Raw genomic sequence first — 15,398 nt, 5'->3', positions numbered from 1 at the left:
GATCAGTGCCTGCCCCTGCACTGACCCCCTGCACTGAGGATTTTGAAGAGCACGATGATGTTTCCCTTCAGTTTCTCCAAGGTGAACAAAGGGCCCTCAGCCGCTCCTCATGAGGCTTCCCCTCCAGACCCCTCCCCATCCCTCATTTGGACGGTCTCTAATAGCTTAACGTCATTTTTACACTGTGGTGCCCAAAACAGCGCACACAGCATTCAAGGTGAGGCTGCCCCAGTGCAGAGCACAGTGGGACAATCCCCTCCCTTGCCCGGCTGGCCATTCTGATGTGCCCAGGACGCGCTGCCCCTCAGGGATCACAGAGGGCACAGGACACCCCCGCAATCCCACCCTGTGCCTGTCTGTCTGAGGGCGTTATCCAAACACTCCTTGAACTATGCCAGCTTTGCCCTGGGGAGCCTCTTCCAGTGCTCAGCCACCCTCTGGGTAAGAACCTTTTCCCGGTCTCCAGCCGAAACTCCTCTGACTCAGCTTTGTGCCATTTCCTCGAGTTCTGTCCCTGGCCACCAGAGATGGGATCAGTGCCTGCCCCTGCACTGCTCCTGTGAAGGTGTTTGTGAAAAACGCCAAACACTGTTTTTAAAATTTTAAAAGTTTAATAGTAATAAAATGGTTATAAAAATAGTAATACAATTAGAGTAATAATAATTTGGACAATTTGAATTAGGATAATATGAGACAATAGAGACAAAGAGTTACGGACGTCCAGGTACCTCCTTCTGGGCAAAATAAGCCCCAAAAAGGACCCACGTTAAGAGAGGATTAACCCTTAAAAACAACAGCCTGTTGCATATTCATACACCTCATCCATGATGCATAAATTCCATTCAAACACAGGATTCTGTCTGGTTATTGTTAACTTCTTCCTCTGAATCCTAGCAGCATCTTTGAGGTGGGAAGAAGTTTGTTTCTTCTGATAAGAAGGCAATAAATTCTTTTTCTCTGAAGGATTTAGGTGTCTCTTGGCTGCTATCTCAGTGCAAGTCTTCTTCAAAAAAGTATCCTACACAGCATAGTTTCTATTTTAACATTTTGTTATAACCTAAAACTATATTTAACACATTACTTAAGAGAATTAATACAGCATAACTCTCTAACATAGCACATATAATATTCATTTTAATATTTGCGAAAAGCCAATCATAAAATACGCATTTTCCACACGTGTCCTGTGCTGGGTGTGGTGCACACACGTGTGTGTGACCTGTCCTGGTGGGATTCCTGCCGTGTCCTACACGTCCCTTTGTAGATGTAGACTGGCTGTGAATGAACGCTGCTCCTCCAGGTGGGGATAACGAGCTGCTTCAGCTCCAGAAAAAGCTGCTGGGACTTGATGGCAAGGATTCTGCCGTGTGTTTACTTGGCTGTGAAAGTTCTACGAGTAAATGTCAGGAATTAAGGAAATGTAGAGCTGGTGTGTTTTCAGTGGGTGATGATAGTAAAACAGGGAATCTCGACGTGAGGAATGATTGGTATCTGATTCTCTTGATTCAGAAGGCTGAACAATTGCTTTATTAAACTATATTACATTATACCATACTATATTAAAGAGATGTTATACTACAAAGAATACTAAAAGATATTAAAGACAACTCGGGACTGTCTCTAGACAGCCAGGACACAGCTTTGAGTAATTGGCTAAGGAAACAAAACAATCTTCAGCAGAATCCAATTGACAATAAACAATCTTCCCAACACATTCTACATGTGCAAAAACAACAGAAGCAGCAGGTAGAGATAAGAATTGTTTTTCTCTTCTTCTCTCTGTGCTTCTCCAGGAACAAAACCCTGAGAGAGAATGATATCTCTCATTTCAGAGAATGTGAAAGCCACAGGTGATAGGATCAGAGAAAGAATGCAAGAGGAAATAAAGGATTGGGTGAACAGTGTGGAACCACAGCACTGGAGGTGCTCAGTGGGGAAGGCTCAGGGATGCCTGTTCAAACAGCCAGCTGCATGGGAGACATGTATCCAATAATTGAAGCACTGATAGGAGTGCAGTGGTGAGCTGTGGAAGGACAGTCTGGTGTGCTCTGGAGCCTGCTGGAATCGATGGTGTAGGTTCATCATCCTTCTCACACAGAGCATTTTCACACATATATATCAAGATTGCAGATGTATTTTTTCCCATTTTGCAGATGCAAAGACCAAAGTCCAGAAAAATCACCTTATCTAGGTTTCCTCTGATATGCCACTTATCTAGGTTTCCTTTTTCTCTTCCTCCCAAATTTTAGCTACCTTTAAACCACAGCAACAAGAAGGCTTTTTTCTGTTGTTGGTATGTTTTTCCTGAGAGAAATATCCCTGAGGGAGTTGGAGGCTGAGCTGTGTTCTGCAAGTATGGATTCTGTGGTTTTGGGCTTGTTTTATGTTTTTATCATTCATTGTCAGAGGTTTCTGACAGGCAAAGAAGTGACTAACCAGCCATACCAAGAGCCCTTTTGTCACCTTGATGTAATCACTAGAGCATCAGTTGAACTCTACAGAGGTAATTAGGTTAATATAATTGTCATAAAGATGAATAACTCAATTTGTGCATAGAATATTGAGTTAATACAACACTCAGTTACCAGAAAATCCATGAAGAAAAGGGAGTTTCTAAATCCTGCAATGCCAGTTTGCACTGTTGCTGATGCTCAGGTTAAACATTTGGGACAAGTAAAGAACCAGACTGTGTGGTTCTGGTGCTCACAGTGCTGGCTCTGGAGCTCACACAGCCTTTTTTTCTGAAAGCAGTACTAAAAACCTTTCAATTAATCCATATGGGGCATCCACTGCACCATCCACAGGCATTGATGGGAAGTTTGGGTTCAGGAGTGTTATATCAAGGCTTTAGGAAGTGGCTTTTCCCCTTCAAAAAGAAGTGTTTGTAGTGAGAGATGCCATCTTTTATAGAGCAGGTGGACATCAGAAGGAGAAACAGGAGCTTTGGGACACTCCAGCTTCTCTTGAAGTCTGACTCAGATGCAGCAAACAAGTCCAAGCTGGGGACACGTGACTGTAAGTGTAACCAAATTTTGCTGATTAATGAAAGGAAAAGGCAAATTAGAAATAATCTAATTTACAGAAACAGCACAGGCATCTGATAACATAATCAGACCTTGTTGCTTTTGCAGGATTAATTTAGTCTCTTCCTGTAAGTACAGATTAGAGTGTTCTAACAGTGGAGATCTCTCAAATGTTTTCTTTTGCCTGGAGAATTGGTTGGGTGTTGATATGTCAGGGATGGGTAAAATGATAGAAAATATCCAGTGAGTTCAGCTGTGATGGGAACAAAACCAGACTACCAGTTAGTGAGAAATCATCTGGAACAGGGCCTGGATTCAAATAGGTGGGGAGAAAAGGGGAATTTTCAGACCTGTCATTATGTTTCTAGCCCAATCAAAGTAACTTCTGTCTCCAAAGCTGTTCAGTTCATGCAGACACCAACTTTATGCTGTTCCTGACATGCACAGGCCTGCTAAGGCTGTCAGTCAGAGTTCCACATGGCTGGAGATGAGAATTCATGTGTAGTCTGGGCAAACATTAACTCACCCAGTGCCTGTGCTGGCTTCTCCTGTGAGGGAAATGTCAGCAGCATTGAACCACTGCAGGATGAGGCATCCCCATCTCCACCCAGTTTGAGTGTGTGCAGCTCTTTGGGCATCCATTGTCATTTTTCCTAATGATTTCTACAAATTTGTTATATTTTTGCCTGGTTTCTGCAGGCAGAGATTGCTTAAGATATTGCATGACAGCATGGTATCAGGAGTTCCAGCTCCAGCTTGCCTCCCACAGTCCTGAGAGTACCTTAAGAATATTCTGATTTAATAAGCAGTGTATTTTGTGCCTGTTTATGGGTACTTGGAGTTTTGAAATTTTGGCAGTCCCATTTTGAAGATTTTCTTCTCCATATGAAGCGCTAGAAATTTGGTTTTCATTAAAATTGGATTTCTTGCATAATCACATGAATCCAGGAGCTTGAGGCATAAGTAATCTCAGTATTTCAACACTTGGGATAAAATATGAGTTCTGGTGGCAGAGTGTGTGAACATAATGCATTATGCAGGGGGATAAAGCAACTCTTGGATCAAGAGTCTGAGGAAGCTGCATATGGTGACCATTACTGAGTTTTGCTTTTTTATTATAGAGGTTGAGGTCTGGGATTTGGCTTTGAAAAGTAAAGCCACACTTAAGGTTCCATTTTCCATTCTGGTGGTTGCTGGTGGTCCATAATCTGTTTTTAAGTTAGATTAACCTCTAAGATTAAGTTTTGAAGTAAGAAAACTCTTTGTGCCATTTGTGAGAAGCTTTTCCTGTTGATTTTGAAGGAAATAGTGCTTCAAGCTGATAACTGCTTTCATTTCCAGAAATTTCCCCGTTTCTTAAACAAGATCTTGTTGCAGTAAGATAAGGATGAATTGCTCAGCTTTAACTAATACTTGAAGCATGCAGTAGGAGCTCTGCTTTCTATTTATACTTTGCCAAATTGATGTTCCTTTTTCTCAGTTCACCGGGTTTCTGCAAAGTGCCACTGACAGCCAAGTCACCTTCTCCTGTTGAGCTGCAGGTCTGCCCCTGGGACTGTAGATCAGGGCACTGTGCAGGAGGGGGCTGCCTTTGGCTACACCTGCATCCTGCCCTGGCTGTGCACAGTGCTCCCCACAGCCTGAGGGGAGGAGTGGGCTCGTGCTTAAATTCTCCTCTGTCTGTGGAGTTTACCACAGAGCCCAGAATCAGCCTCTAAATCCTGTGTATTTCCAGCTGTGCAATCTGGGCCTTCCAGAGAGAGTCTTTATTTGTCAGATAATTCCTGTTCTCACTTCGAGCACTGACCTCTTTGTGTTCCTACACGTTTCCAAGTGTTTTCCCAACTGCAGGATCTCCACCAGTGTGGTGAGAAGCATCTCTCCTGCTGCAGAGGGACAGTGATAGTCCTTGCTCCACAGTGCTGGGTACCTGTGACTCTTTCTGTGTCCCTGGAAGGCAGCTTGTCTGGCTACAAGATTTGTGTTAGGTGAATATTCCCAAGGAACCTGCTGAGCTATCACCATGGCAAGAGGTGCTGGGATTAGTTTGGCATCCAGGTCCCTTTTATAAGCCCTGTACTCAAAAAAAACCCCAGTAAATACAGCTCTAAGCTGCTTAATAAAATGAAATATAATAAAGAAGAAATAATGGCCTTAGGAAGGGAGGCAGTTCAGAGCTATAATATGAATGGAATAAGCTGTAGCTGGTTGGTTTTGTAACTGATACAGTGTTTCATGTTATTTTTATCCTTCCAGTTAAAACCAGATACTGCCATCCTTAAAGAGCACAGAATCAATTTAATGATACCTTTAATAATCTTTGCTTTCCTTTTGAGAGCCATATTTTGGAAGCAGAATGTCTCTCCCACTAATGGCTGTCTGCCAACTGGCTTTTATCTTTATCCTTTCTTATTCTGCAGCCTTCTAACCATGTGAATAATTTGCTCTCAGAGCATGTTGTTTTTAGCTCCTGGCAGTCAAGAAGAGAGAAATCAATGTAGATTGCTGGGGTGAGTGACCAGGAGGTGAAACTTGAAAGCCTTGAATATTGGCTGCTTCAGCCTGACAAGCATAATGAAGTGTGCATGAATGGGGAACTGCATGGAGCCATGAAGGAGGGTCAGTCACAGACCTCAGAAAAGACTCTAAAAAAGAACAAATACATAAGATCTCCTGAGGCAGAAAGTAGGGACTCATGTAAGAAACTTCTGTGAATACTGAACAACTTCTGGTGTAGATTCACCTTTCAAATCTATTACTCACATTTATTGTCCACCTTCTTTTTTAATTTGAATTAATGTGGGAGGCCACAGGTTTTCATGAAGATGCTTACAGATATGGTATTGACATTTGTATTTAGTCAAACACACTTTAAATATAGTTTGGATTTATATGATTTTTAACTTCTCAGAAGCTGGCACTTTCTTGTTCCTCAAAGATGGAAGGTGGATTTGTTTCCTTGCAGTACAAGAGCTGAAGTTGCTTTTCTAATGTAACACCATTTTGAATATAACAGATTTACCACAAACCAATATTTGCTTCTTTAATTTTATTTCTCATTCCAAGTGCCCAATTCTGTAACTAAACTTGTAATGATAGAATCTCCCAGTCATACAGGAGATGGAGATGGAATTAAGGGTGTAATTAAGAGTTTCTGCTTTGGATGCCCAGCCAAGCGTTCAAGAGCATTTGAAATGTTGAAATGAGAGAAACTGTTTTGAACAGCCTGTTCTTATCCTGAACCAGATTTCTTGGTGTATTTCCAGCAGTACTGAACAGAACTGAGAAATGGGCCCAGAACTAACATTTGGGACCCAGTAAAACAGGCCCTATTGCTTTTCTCCCTGGGGTTTTAGAGCCACCCTAAAGCAAACTGTGTGCAGGGGCTCCAGGCTCACGCCTGCTGTGTATGACAGCAGGACACAGAGCAGACAGATTACCAACCAACAATTCATCCTATGCATGTGAAATTCTCAGTTGCCAGATTTCCTGGGTTGAAGTTTATTTTGTATCATGAGACTGGATTTAAAATAAACCCTACAATACATAAGGGCTTACAGGAATACCATAAAAAACAGAACATCACATTGTTCTGTTCTCCAAAATAATAAAATTTTATAATCTTGCTTCTAAATATGAAATATTGAATAGTGAATGTCACAATAGGTGCCTGTAAATCATGCAAGTTTGGAGAGTAAGTAAAACATTTGACTGAGGGGAAATATAAATTTTTATTGCTGCCGTGGTGGGAAATGAATGTGATTTGTAGGATTGCTGTTGGTTACAATGAAATACAGTTTATTGCATAAAGAGGAAGGGATTCAGACAAGTGCCATGTGTGGGGTTATTTCTGTTGTGCTGTATAAGTACATGGCTTAACTATCAACAGCTCCTGTTCCAGGGAGCTCAGAGACTGACTGAGAGTAAGAATTGTGCCTGGGCTGGGCTGTCATTCAAGGATAGAGTTCAGATTGTGTGGCAGGTACCTTATGCCTCCATATCCTGTTCATATCCTTCAAGTTCAGAAGTTTAGGAGTTGCTGAACAAGCCACAACAGAGGAGGAAAAGACATTGGCAACATTATGGTATCTAAGGTGATGTTGGCTGAAAGTTATCGAAATGCATAAGCAGAAAAAACCCAGAAATTTTTGAGTGTTGATCAGCTCTAGGGGTTAAAAAATCACCTCTATCAATGCCAGCAGAGCTATTGCTGAACCTGGAGCCCTGTCAGTCATCTTCTCCAGATCCATCAGCTGGTTTGTGTAGCACAAAACATGATGTCATGGCAGGACTGTTATTGAAGCAATGCTTCAGGAACAGCCTGGGGAAGATCCTTTTTCCTGTAGGTGTCCTCATCTCCCAATCTATTCACCAAATTGTGTATTAGTTTCCAGATGCCCTGAGGCACTGATGGATCCTGCACAGATGTTTGTTAAAATACAGCCCACCTGATAGGACAGTGTACTGACAACAGCTGTAGCTCTGCCACTGGGCACAGCTGGGTCTATCCCCACCTAAACCTTCCCAAGTTTTGCAGTGAATCCCACTGTGTAAGTCTCAGTACAGACATGGATTTAGAGTTAGGAACTAAAGAAGAGAAATCTACATGTGGAGTGAGACAGGGACACTCAAGAGGGGTTGTCAAAACAGTTGATAGGGTTCACCATGTGCCCTGGAGTGTGGCTGTTGTCCTGGCTTAGAGCCCAGGCAAGGTTCAGAGTCAAGATTATGGCTGTGACAAGGAGAAATTCAGCATATGGCAGGAGGGGAGTTCAGAGGTGATACCACAATAAACTGAGGGCTTTTACTTGGGTGATCCTTTGACTGGGGACTGGAGTGCCCCATGGATAAGGGACATCTTAGGGGTGGGTGAGGGATGGGGTCTAGTGGCTCTTAGGCAGACACAGTGAGGTCATAGAGCCATGTAAGTGGAAAAGGCTTTTAAAATCATCAAGTCCAGCCCTTAACCCAGCACTGCCTTCTCAGCCAGAGCCTTGTTCCCCTCTGCCCCTGTCTGAGCTGTATTTGCTGGGCTCAGTGTGAGTGGTGCCCACACCAGCCCCATCCAGGCACTGCAGGTCCCCAGGAGGGAACAGAAGCAGAGGTTCTGCAATCAGCCCTCAGCAGGGATCCACCCATGCTGAGAGCACTGGGGCTGTCACTGGCAGAGAGGAAAAGAACCATGCCATGAATTTTTCCTTAGCACAGCCAGGGTTAACACAATCACGCTCAACACACACTTATTTTTCTTGGGACAGAGCTACTCTCCTATGTAAATAAAGATTAAGTTCATTGCATCCTTCTAAAGGACCTACTATCAAATTGTGTTTAGAATTGCACAGAGGTCCGGGCAGAGGGCAGAGTTCCCAGTTTCACTAATGAACTTTGTTTCCAAGCCTGTATCTTTTTAAAAAAAACCTCTTCTCTATTTCCCAGAAATGTGTTGAGCTTTTTGACCCTTAGGATTCATATCTCATATTTCTAGCATGCTGACACTTCCTTACTTCCTGTCCATGATACTTTAACCACCGGGCATTCACATTGCTTCCCCAGCACCATGGAGCTGCAGCTGTGCAATTCCTTGCCCATTGCTGTCCATTTCATATTCCTCTCCTGCTCTTCTCTGAGTGTTTGGATTTGACATTCCTGTTACTTCTAGTAAAAGGAAATGACTAAACACCAACTTTTACATCATTTTACTGTTACCAACATTATGTGGCTGATCAGAAATGCCAAATCACAACCTCAAGAAGAACAAAACTTTGGTTCTCTCACATTAGCTATATTTGCAGGATGAGAAATGCTGTGCTGTCACAAAGGAGCAGGCATCAGCTTGGAGCAAGGAGGTGCCTGAGGGCTACTTCCAACATCCAGCCTTGTTATTGACACTGACAGTGCCAATGACAGTGACAGTGGGGTAGTATGAGTTTCAGAAATGTGGACACCTGTCCTCTGCTGCAAGTAGTCACCATTAATGCTCACTTTGCTGAGTCACTGGGGAACCACCAATGGAACTGCTTGGACTGAAAGCAAGTTCCATCCTTAATATCTTGTGGAAACTGGTTGTTGTGGAGAAGAGCTCTTAACTGTAGTCTGATGTAAGTATTACTCTCTGTCATGTTCTCTGCTGGAAATGATTTCCAGTCTATCACATGTTGGGTTGCTACTGCCAGTGTTGTGGTTGTTGCTTTGACAGTTAAACCTTGAATCTCAGGTGACTTCATGTGTCAGCATAAATACAGCCAGGATAGGAACTTGCTTTTGGGTTTCTAGTGGGTCATGGGAAATGAAATTTATACTTTGTAAGCTATGATTTGAGGTGGGTTTGGGTTTATCTTGAACTCCTCTGTCACAACGTATTTGCATTTATCACGAGATCCTATTTAACTGTCCAACACATCCATGAGGCATGAGCTAAACATTGGCTGTTGGGTGCAGGGTTGTGGCTAAATTGATAAAGCCTGTGGTTTTTTAAAGAGTCAGAAGTTACTTAAATCTCCCTCTTTCTTTCTTGTTATGAATCCCTTTCTAGTTCACATTTTGGACTCCTGCTGTGCTGTGACTGTACTTCAGCCTGTTTTTCAGAAAAGCCCTGAGAAGTTGGCTCAGTTGCCCAAAGGGTCAGAGGACAGGCTGCTCTCTCAGACTCAGACTCAGTGGGTTTCTTTCCCTCTGATTGCTCATTTAGGGTAACGTTCCCAAAGCCTTTATTCTGGCTTGTTGCATGTATTCCTGCAGCTTCATGGCTCGAGGTGCTGCAGTCAGGAGGGTGGCAAAGGGGACACGATTCACAGTGGGATTCAGAAGCTGCTGCTTTGAGAGTGGCTCTTTCCAGGTCACCTCATTGCTCTGGGCTCACTGGAGGGGCACTGAGCCCTCTCCAGTGGTGCAGTGACAGTGTTTCCTTGGGTCAGGTAGAGCTGTGTTTCTAAAGCAGAGACTCACCACTGTTAGTGCACTGCTGGAGTAGCAGCAGTCTGGGGGATCAAGAGTGATGAGCCTGAAGGGAAGCAGCACAGTGAAGATGTGTTTTGCTCTGAAAACTTTTATCATCCTGTAAATCAGAAGCTGGATGATATTGGAAAAATCTATTAAACTAAATTATCAAAGGGTATCAGATATAAAGAGGCACTTGTGGCTCAGGAAGTTTCTGATTTTCCAGTATTTGGAGTCTGAGAGATCATTTAGGGAAGAATCACAACACATTTATTGTGGCACTCCTCCTGCTGTAGTCTTCCTTGGGCATCCAGTGCTGGCTGCTGTCAGAGACAGGAGCTCTGGAGCTCTCAGTTTTACCCACCTGCCTGTTTTTTTAATTCTAATATAGTCAACATCCAAGCCTATTGTTTAGAAAGGATGGAAATGTAAGCAAATGAGGCAAATTTTCTTTAGATGAAGCAATATCTGACCATGAAACCAGGACAGATTTGTGCTGTATAGGCATTATTACACACATACATACAGGCATATATATGTATAGACATTATATATATACAGACATTTTATTTATATATATATATATATATATATATATATATATACAGACATTATATATATGTATGTGTATATATATACAGACTATATATATTTATTTATAATGTCTGTATATATATACAGACATATAGACATATAAATATATATAGTCATTAAATATATATTTTTATATATATATAGACATACATTACATTTGAACATTGAACTGTTTCAGGGGGTTTTAGAATTTATTTCTCTTTCTAAACAATATATGGAGAATAGAAACACTTTCCCAATGTAAACACTTTTGGTTTTACTGTGCTTACGTTTTTAAAACAGCTATTTGGTTAATCTTGAATTAACAAGCCTCCAAAATATGGTGTTGGGCAATCTTGGCCACTGATGTGTGTGTGATGAGTGTGTTTATGTGTGTGTCCAACTCTGTTCAGACTGACTGAATTTCATGTCAGGCAAGGCAATATAAAACCTGTACAGTCTGCTGAGAGTCCTGGGCAGCTTGCTGGAATCCAGCACAGACCTGCCCTTGATTCTGCAGCAAGTGTCAGACCTTGGGGAGGAAGCAGAAGAGGAAAAGTCCAAGTTGGCTCCAAGACTGAGATGTGGCACCATTTTAGCACGGGACATGAAACAGAGACCGACATTCAGGAGCTGGGTTTCACTTGTCCCAGGCAGTGGGAAATGAGAATAGGAAAAGGAAGGGAAAAGTGCTGGTTCCTTTTGGCAGGAGCAAAGGATTGAGTCCAGAATTGTTTCTTTGGGGCTGGGTGATGGCTGCCTGATTTAAAGGACAAGGCTTTCCCATTCCAGGAGGTGATAGATGCTGGGCAGAGCTGCTGAAAGAAAAGAATTGTCCTTGTGGTGGGGCATGGCCATGTCGGGAGGGAACTGCCAGGGCAAGAGCAGCCCCAGGCACCAACTGTCCCAGAAAGGACAAAGAGAAGTTTGAATAATAAGGCCCTGTCCATGCTCTGGGGCAGCTCAAAGGATCTCTGTAAGTGATTATAAATTCTACATGGTTTGGGTGTGGAATGCTTTTATGGCTGTGCAGCACTCAAAAGGCTGCACCAGGAATTGCCAGCTGGGAAAGCTGTGTGGACAAGAAGCAGATCTCAGAGAAGAAAGCAGCAGGCAGGAGGATAGATGGGATGGGATAATGTAGTGGAAATACCTGCAGTCACCTGGTAGCAGAGCTGTGGATTTCTGTAACTCATCCAGGGGTCTGAAGTGACAGAAAGTTTGGTCACTGCTCATGTACAGCATCCAAAAGACTCTGCCCGAACGAGGCAGTGAAAGTGGAAACACTGTGAAAATTGCTGGTGCAGACAGAAAGGAGAAGAGGGCCAGAAGGGAAGCCAAGATGCCATCAGTGTCATGGCTGTGGCACCTGGAGCTGGGTTTTGGTTTGCTGAATTTCAGAGAGGTTGATGTGTGTGGCTGAAGGACCATTTTCCATTCTGCCTGCTAGCATGGAGCTCTGGAGATGCGCATTGTGATCCACATTCTGTGTTCCAAAAGCTTTCAAATTAATTTAATTTTCATTAAACTAGGACACTCTGTCCAGTCACTGCTGGAAGTCCTTTAATCCATTGCAGACAAACCCCAGATGTTTCTGTGTTCATTATTTATTTTGTCCTTTCTACACTGACCTTGGTGTGCCATGAAGAAACTTTCTTTTTGTTAAATGCTGCTGCTCCCATCTGCCCTTTGGTATGGAGACCAGCAGCTCTGCTTTTTTGGAAAAATCACAAAAACCAAAAAAAAACCCCAAAACAAAACAAAATAACCCCAAATCAAAACAAACAATTCACCCCCCAAAATACAAACAAACAACAACTCAAGTAAAAAAACTAAACCAAACCCAACCCCAAACAACCCCTCACAAACCCTCAAAGTTTTCTTAAGTCTTTTTTCCTCATGCAACTACCTTTCTTTTGATGGTTTCTGTGGTTTCTGATGGTTTCTGTTCTACTGTACTGGCTTAGGGTTTGAATCCAAAGGAGGTTTGTAAAATGTACTGTGCTGGAACAGCTACTGCCACATGATCTGGAAAGGACCACGTTATGGCTGAGAACTAAAATGCATTGCTAACAATAACTTCCTTGCATTTTCCATCTGATAAGCTGAAGATGTCTCACTTCAATATGATAAGAAACTTAACCAGCTGTTGTACAAAGAAAGGTCTTAAAATTAAATATGCAAGGTAGAAAAGAAGGGGAGGATATGCACGGAATTCTGAAAACAGCTTATTTTCTGTTGAAATAAAAATATCTACTAAGGCATCTCAGCTCAGGTGTTCTTACACTATATATTTAACACTGATGAAGATGAGTATTCAAATTCTGAATGTGGGAAAGCAGAGATTTTTTCCATTCCCATTGCTCATGCTCCTGAATGATCAAAATTTGACTTCTTGCATTTTCTACCCTGTGTTCCAGCTGAGTAAATTTTGGGACTATAATATCAGCATGTCCCTGGAGGAAAGAGTGTAAAATTTTGAAGGGAGGAAGGAGACATTTACATTGATCACAGTGTGGGAAAGTGGCTAATGAGAAGTGATACAACAGCTCCAAAGGGAATTGTGCAACAGCCTGGAATTTGAATACCAGGGAATTTCCAAAGTAAAGCAGCAGTGAAAGATAACCAGGGAAAAAGAAAAGTACAGAAAACAAGCTCTACAAGACTGATTTTCTCTTTTTTGCATGCTGCTCTTCCACTTTCTAGGGAAGAAAGCAAACAGTTTCTTGTGCTCTTGCACAAGGAAAGGGTTACCTCCCATGGGCTCTGGGGGCCATTCAGGAGGAGAGGAAGTTATTGTGAAGCAATGCTGTTATCCCTGGAACGCAGACAGAGCTAGGAGCCTACATCTGGACTTGCACAGTTCCAATGGCCTTCATTTTTTTGCACCAGGACGTGGCAAGGGCTGTTTATGGAGCTGGGTTTTATGCTTCTTGCTTTGCTTGTGTGAAAAGTGCATTTTATATGGCTCAACACAGATATTTACCATATGTATTTTGATGTATTGATTAGTAGTGTTGTATTGACATTTTAATAATATGATAAATGTAGTCTTGTAGTTAAAAGGTAACTTTTGTAGTTAAAATAAGAACTATGTTAGTGGGATATTTTTTTTAAGAAAGGAATGAGGCACTCACACCAGATAGCAGCCCCAGGACACCTAAATCTTTCAGAGAAAAAGAATTTATTGCCCTCTTATCAGAAGAAATGAACTTTTTCCCAGCTTGAAGGCGCTGTTAGAATTAAGAGGAAGAAGTTGACACCGACCAGACAGAATCCTGTGTTTGAATGGAATTTATGCATCATGGATGAGGTGTATGAATATGCAACAGGCTGTTGCTTTTAAGGGTTAATCCTCTGTCAACCTGGGTCCTTTTTCGGGCTGGTGCTGCCCAGAAAAGGTACCCAGATGTCTGTAACTCTTTGTCTCTATTGTCTCATATTGTCCTAATTCAATTCGTCCAAATTATTATTACTCTAATTGCATTACTATTTTTATAATCATTTTATTACTATTAAACTTTTAAATTTTTAAAACCAAGTGATTGGCGTTTTTCACACTTGTGAAGTGCATGAGGACCATAAGGGCAGTAAAGAACCTGCTCTTCCCCCATTCCCTTGCAGTGAAGCTCAGCTTGCTCTGGTTTTCCATAAGTGCTGGCTCCCTGAGATCCTTATTGACCTGCAGCACTCACACATCTGGAATTTATCCTTCCTGAGGTGCAGAGTTCTCAGGCTGTGTTTAAGTTGGGATTCAGGAGGGCAGAGTCTGAGGCAGGTGTGAGGGAATCTCTTCAGCAGCTTGTGGCTTCCCAGAGGCACATCCTGCTCCCTTCCCATCCTTCCTGCACCACTGCACATGGCCTCCCTCGCTCTCCCTCTCGGCACTCTGATGCTGATGGGTATCACTGGATTCCAGTGAAATGGAAAAGTGCAGGACTCCAGTGGGGGTGCTGTGTGGATGCTTTCATTTCTCAGGAAGGGCTGCAGGGATAGCAGAGCTGGGGCCTGCTGCCTTCACAGAAAGTACAATCTGTTAGGCTCCATTTCAGGAGTGCTGCTCATTTTGGAGAGGAGATGAAATGCAGATGCTAGTCCTGGTCTTGATTCCTGACTCAGAAATTGCAGTGTGATTAAGCACTTTGGAAAGCTCTCTCTGCACAGCAGTGCAGCTCTGTCATTTACCTGGGAATCCCACAAAAGCCTCAGTTCTCATTTAGGGGAATTTTTAGAAAATATTTCCCATCCTTGATGCTTTTTTGGAGAGGATGAGGTTGTTTTCAGATGATCTCTTAAGATAAAAGTCCCTATTGTTTTTATATACCCTTAACACCAGGAACTTAAAAACAAAAAGTAAAAAGTGAAAAGAAAAATGTTGTGGCAGCTGTACAAAGAGCCTAATGCAGACACCACATCCCCACTGCCTGGGGCTCAGTATGTGCAGCCCATGGAGAATTTGCCCTCATCTCCTGCATGGTGTGAGCTTGCAATGTGTAGGGCCAGAACATGGACCAGGCACCCAGAGCGTGGGGATGGCAGGGGAGGGAGAAATGGGATTGCTTGGTGGGGTCCCTGCTTTGTGGAGTTGGGAACCAGGCTGTTAGAGGCTGGAGAAGCATGTGGAGGGTTTGGAAGTGACCACACAGTCAAGCTTGTGGGTTTTGTCAGCATTTTAATAGCCATTTACCTGGATCCCTCTCCAACATGGAGAGCAGCCCACACTGGAGAGAGCCTGTGCTGAGCACCTCACTCTGCCTGCATGCAGACCTCTGTCCTGCTCTGTACCAAACTTCAGGAGGTTTCTGTTCAAGTTCAGCAAGGTCCCTGTGGGTGATGCTCTGCTCCTTGTCAGCCATTCCCCTCAAT

This window comes from Molothrus ater, chromosome 18 (genome assembly GCF_012460135.2).
Source record: "Molothrus ater isolate BHLD 08-10-18 breed brown headed cowbird chromosome 18, BPBGC_Mater_1.1, whole genome shotgun sequence".
NCBI lineage: Eukaryota > Metazoa > Chordata > Aves > Passeriformes > Icteridae > Molothrus > Molothrus ater.
The sequence above is the reverse complement of the archived record's forward strand: the minus strand, read 5'-3'. Positions refer to the sequence as shown.